The sequence below is a fragment of the Myotis yumanensis genome, unplaced genomic scaffold (genome assembly GCF_028538775.1).
Source record: "Myotis yumanensis isolate MYYU_CA2020_CCGP unplaced genomic scaffold, mMyoYum1.0.hap1 SCAF_11, whole genome shotgun sequence".
Classification (NCBI taxonomy): domain Eukaryota; kingdom Metazoa; phylum Chordata; class Mammalia; order Chiroptera; family Vespertilionidae; genus Myotis; species Myotis yumanensis.
This window is the reverse complement of record NW_027223762.1, coordinates 16,350,478-16,356,615: the sequence shown is the minus strand read 5'-3', so window position 1 is coordinate 16,356,615 and position 6,138 is coordinate 16,350,478. Positions and strand designations below refer to the sequence as shown.

At 37.1% G+C, this 6,138-nt stretch overlaps 1 non-coding gene across 1 annotated transcript; it reads left to right on the top strand.

Annotated features, from left to right (window-relative positions):
• Positions 1–3,070: 3,070 nt before the first annotated feature.
• Positions 3,071–3,177, top strand: LOC139020303 (U6 spliceosomal RNA). Its single transcript, XR_011473294.1, has one exon. It is a non-coding gene; the product is annotated as a U6 spliceosomal RNA (small nuclear RNA).
• The last annotated feature ends 2,961 nt before the right edge of the window (positions 3,178–6,138 follow it).

The following is a 6,138-nucleotide window of genomic DNA, read 5'->3' as shown; positions in this document are numbered from 1 at the left end:
CTGTAGAGGTTCCTTTTTCATATCAGGCCCTCTGTCAGGAACATTCCTAATTACCATGTCAGAAATGTCTACATAATGTTCATCCTATCCATTAGATTTTTTTCCTTTCAGTTGTATATTATTCAGTTCCTGATTTTTTAATTTAATTGTCTCCATCTTTATTGAAATATAATTGGCATATACTATTGTATAAGTTTAAAGTGGGCAATGTGATTATGTGATTTTTAATAGTTTCCAGTTAAGTGATGAGATTCTAATTCTCAATATTATGTTTGCAATTACTTGAGTATATTAATCAGATAGCATTCTGAAGATGATATAAATAACACCATTATCTCACTTTCTATGAGTCAATTTCCACTGTCTTTTCAAAAACTTCCCAGTTTACATTGAATCTGATCTTCAAATGTATGCCTGATTATTTTTGACTAAGTGCTGACTAAGCATTGTTAGAGAAATCATGTAAAGCTATACTATAATAGTATAGTCTTTGGGAGAATTTGCTTTTATCTCTGATATGCAGCTAGATTAGGAAAAATCAACTAAATCCAGGGACTGATAAGATTCAAAACTCAGATTCAGCCCTTTTGAAGGATGATCTTTATCTGAATTTCCCTTAAAAGTGCCCTCCTCTTTAGAAATTCCTGAACTTCGATTTTTATTCTCCTATTCCTTTGAACCTACAGAAAGTTCTACTTAGTCCTTTGGGTTTAACCATCCATACTCGGGGAAGAGTAATACAAAATATTTAGTTTAAGTCTTGGGGCATCTTTTCTCCTCTAGATATTATCCAAACATATACTTGCTTCCTTGGTAGCTCTACCTTTTCCTCAAACAACTTGTTTACATCAAATCTAGCTTTTTTACTTGTTCTCAGAGGAGAAAGGTCTGGCTTAGAACTTCCTGTTTTATCATTGCCTGAAGCAGAGTTCCCTGTTTTGTTTTTCAATTAAAGAGAGGTTTGAGTGGAATGATCTCTTTTAGTTGTATAATTATGAATGTGTAATTTAGCTGTGAATATGAATGGAGTGGCTATTCATACTCACCCTATTCTGGGTGGTCAAAACAGAAAATTTCAATTTTCAGTGACCAGAGCCCAGTTTTATCTAGGTGGAGAAGAGCACTTAGGTAAAATGCAGTATCCCACTATCCTACTTCCTCCTAACAATGGGCCAGAATTACCCACAATGTAATGATAACTATATATCCCTCTCCCCATTTATATATATATACACACCTGTGTGTGAATGTGTGTGCATGTGTCTGCATATGTAACATGCAGCAAGTAACTGCTATCAGTAAGTTTTTAAGTAAGGGGATGCTATTATAAAATATCTGAATAGCACACAGCCCCAAAGCTATTATTTAACCTACTAGAAGCCCATTGCATGAAGATTTGCACAATAGGCCTTCCTACGTCCTTCCCCTGGCTGCCGGCACCGGTTTGCCTCCAGCACCCGGGACCCAGGCTTTTGGTCCGGCCACAGCAGAGAAGTCAAGTCTCTTCAGTCTTCAGTCTTCACTCCTGCCGGAGCCTTCAATCTTCATGCCTGCATATGCAAATTAACTACCATCTTTGTTGGGTTAATTTGCATAGTCGCTCTGATTGGCTGGTGGGCGTAGAGGAGTGAGACAATTTGCATGTTTCTCTTTTATTAGTGTAGATGCCAAAATAATTTATAAACTTTCAACAACTGCAAAAGTTTTCTTGGGCAATGATGTGAATTTTTTAGCAACAAATATTTTCTTGGTTCTTCAGAGCATCTGTGCACTGGAGGAAAGCCATGTCTTCAGTATGCTTGTGTGTTTGCAAACCAGCAAACAGAAACAGAAATAGCTAACTCAGAAAGTTAAATGGATTAAACACTTGCCAGGAGAACTCGCCTTTGAGTAGCTATCAAAGAGAACACTTTCTGTACTACTACAAGCAAATAATAGCAACAACAAATAGTACATTTATTGAGTGCTTCCTGCAAATTAGAAATTCTAAGAGTTTATGAGCAGTACTCCACTTAAACTTTACAATCATTCTATGAAGTAACTGTTCCTTTTTTCATCTTAGAAATAACAATGATAAAATTCAAAGATATCAACTCACTTGCCCAAAATCACACAGCTTATGTACTTCAGGTCTGTAAAACCCTAGGGCTATACTCCTAACTACTATGCTCTAGTCTATTTTAGTGAAGGTATCCAGCCATAAAACCACATAGCAAATCATAATACCTTAAAGAGTGGAGACACAGAGCAGACATGGGATATTGGGGTCAAACCCAATATTCCATTGTCCTACTTCCTCCTAACAACAGGCCAGAATTACCCACATCTTGTAGTGATCAGTCTCTCTCTCTCTCTCTCTCTCTCTCTCCACACACACACACACACACACACACACACACCCCAGTGATAGTGTTGACAGTCCATTTACTTGTATAAATTCAGTCAATTTTCAGGCAACAATTTTGAAGTTAAATACCATGGTGCTGTATGAAACGGACAACTTTTTCATTTATTAATAGACAATCTCACTTGAATTATTTAACCTCTTCCACCTAAAAGTCAGTTTCCTCAGCTAAAAATATGGAGATGATAATACTTTCTCATGAATGTGATTATATTAAGTATAATAAACTATATACCTGGTACATTGCAGGCATTCGATATTCTAGGCGTTGTTTTACCTTAGAGAAACATGATTAAATTAGCATCCTACATATAAATTTAAAGACATCCTGACTTTATGGACTCTACTTGTTTGGTTTCCAATCTTAGGGATGAGGAAGGTACCCAAGCTGGGTACCTATGTGAGTGGGGCAGGGGGGACAGGTTGGCTTTTCACCTGGAACAACACAGCCTTCAGAGGAAGCACTTAAACCAGGGACTGTATGGCAAACCCAGGTTTTAACTGAGAAAACAATGGTAAGCACTTGGACCAAAGGCCCTATACAGAATTCTAAAATGAGGGGAAAAATGGATCAGAAGCTAAAGAATCAATACTAGAATGTACTCTCAACCATGGTAGCAGTGGAAGCTGTTCAGAACTAAAAGCTTGATCAAAAGATACTACATGGTGCTCTCTTCAGCAGCATATATACTAAAATTGGAACGGTACAGAGAAGATTAGCATGGCCCCTGCACAAGGATGACACGCAAATTCATGAAGTGTTCCATAAAAAATAATAAAAATAATAATTTTAAAAAAAGATACTAGATGTGTTCCTGTTTCTTAGGCTCCAGGGAAGTGGAATGAGGACAAGGGACAATGTAAGGCTGGAAAACTCTAAAAACCATAGTAAAGACCTTCGTGCCCATACTGGGTAAGCAGTGTATTAGTAAGCACACCCCTTAATGAGTGCTGAGAAGTAATGCCAATTCTTTTATAAATACATTATCAACATTATTCTGCTTTTATAAATTCAATGGTGTTGCCCGGCCTGTGTGGCTCTATGGTTGAGCATGGACCTATGAACCAGGAGGTCACAGTTCTATTCCCGGTCAGGACACATGCCCGGGTTGCGAGCTCAAGCCCCAGTGTGGGATATGTAGGAGGCAGCCAATCAATGATTCTCTCTCATCATTGATGTCTCTATCTCTCTCTCCCTCTTCCTTCCTCTCTGAAAGCAATAAAAAAATATATTTTAAAGTAAATAAAATAAATTCAAAGGTGCTTTCCCTAGTGAAATAACACCAATCCATATCCTCTCCTGACTATCAGAAATGATATGAATAGATCCCAGCTTGGTATAAGTAATCTGATTTTTAGATGTCTTATTTTTAAAAAGAATTGGAAACTTAAGGTAAATGTTCTTCTTATACAGACTCCTAGGATATAGGTTGAAATATTTTCAGCATGTTTCCATGACCTTCTCTCTGTAGTGTTGAAAACACCAAACATCTGGATCCATTCCCTATGACCTCTGCCACAGGTCCAGCACCAGGGACAGCTGTGTATTTCAGTAACCGTGGCTCATGTTACTTGGGCCATTTTGCTTTTTAGAAGCATGCTTCGGCCAGGAATGCAAACCCAGCTGTTATTGTCTTAACCCATTTAAGTATTTTTATAAAGCATGTGGCTTTATAACTAGTCATTAATAAAAGGAATCTAAAATAAACAATATTTCCAACAACAACAAAACTCTATTAACCTGTGTAAACATTCTATGTGAAGGTATTTTCTCAACAATTCATTACTGAAAATAGGTTTTTACAGGACAGACCTTCAATTCGCCCCGTGGCTGGGCATCTCTGCCTCTACTTGCTAACAGCATGATGGGCTCCATGACTGTCCTTAGGAGCCTTAGTTAACATTTTATTTTTAGCTGCTCCTTTTACTGGACTGTTCTCAGTCCATTTGGAATGGACAGGCTAGGACAGTGATGGCGAATCTTTTGAGCTCAGCGTGTCAGCATTTTGAAAAACCCTAACTTAACTCTGGTGCCGTGTCACACATAGACATTTTTTTATATTTTCAACCATAGTAAAACAAAGATTTATACTTTTGATATTTATTTTATATATTTAAATGCCATTTAACAAAGAAAAAGCAACCAATAAAATGAGTTCGTGTGTCACCTCTGACATGTGTGTCATAGGTTCGCCATCACCGGGCTAGGATATTCGTAGCCTTGGAAACCTTCTCAATTCCTCTGAAACTTTTATTATCTGTATAAGCAATTGTTATGCTTCTTATTTGTCTGTTTGACTTTTTGTTTCAATTAAGATAATTTTGAAGTAGATCCAGTTATAGTTCAAGCCCTAGTCAATCTCCATGATCTAGGCCCGTGGTCGGCAAACTGTGGCTCTCGAGCCACATGCAGCTCTTTGGCCCCTTTATTGTGGCTCTTCCTAAGACTTAGGAGTGTCCTAATTAAGTTAATAACAATGTACCTACCTATATAGTTTAAGTTTAAAAAATTTGGCTCTCAAAAGAAATTTCAATCGTTGTACTGTTGATATCTGGCTCTGTTGACTAATGAGTTTGCCGACCACTGGTCTAGGCAAAGTGCAGGCAATTTTTGGTATTCCATTCATAACATAATGGGTCACTTCTTTGATGCGTTAGCTTTCCTGGAATCTGACAGGAAAAAGTAATGGTTGTTAGGCAAGAATGATTTCGTATAACCAATACAAATAATAAAAAAGAACATAAATTAAATAGATATAATGTGATATATCTTGCATTTATTTCATTTTCTCTTGCTCTAAGCCCTCTACAATGAATGCCTGAACATGTCATGTGTGATTTCCATTATAATGTATTGGCACCATTTTATAGGTGACATTTTTTAAAAACGGTTTCTCTGCTTTTAGTTTGTGTTCAGTTGAAATAGTAAAGAGTTGTTCCTTGATGTTTACTACCATGGAGAGTTCCAGCAAGTGAAACGTGTCATAGGCGATGTGTACAATGCAGGCACAGCTGTATATCATCCCTGTGTCGTTGGGTTTTCATGCCTGAGCCATTTGCATGCTTTACTAGGAACACATTTTAAAATGATGGAAACATTGAGAATATGATACATGATTCACAATACACTTCTTGCGGCCTAAACAAAATTTTTCTAACAGAAAGAAATGGTTGACTTATGGTATTAAATAGTGTATGAATTTATTTCTAGAGTAAACCATTTTATACTTTAAATGTAACATATTGACTTACTCTTGTGTGAATGTCAAAGTGGGGGAGGGGTGGGGGCTTCTATTTTTAATTTTCCAGACTCTAGGCTTACATTTTGAGATGCTATATGTATTTAATGTATTTCAGTTCATAGGCTTTTTCTTTATTATTAATTAATAACCTTGGAGTAACCCCGGGAATGTGGTTTCTGTGAGGTACAATGTATCACGTTGTATAACAGGAAGGACATGGATGATCATTAGTTTTCATAAGGCCCTTAGTCCTTTTCAACACAAAACCGACTGCCTTGAGCAAGGTCCGTTTCTGGCAATTTAATTTCCAAAAAAATCTCTCCCTATACCTCCCACTTCCCATTATGGACTTGCTGTTCTGGGCTATCTTGCTAACTTTCACTTGCTCTGATTTCTACTTCTATTTGTCCCTTAATTTTGGATATTATAATCCTCCCTGTCTTTGATCATATTCTTGGCTTTGTGTCTTTTCCAGCATATAACACTCCCTAA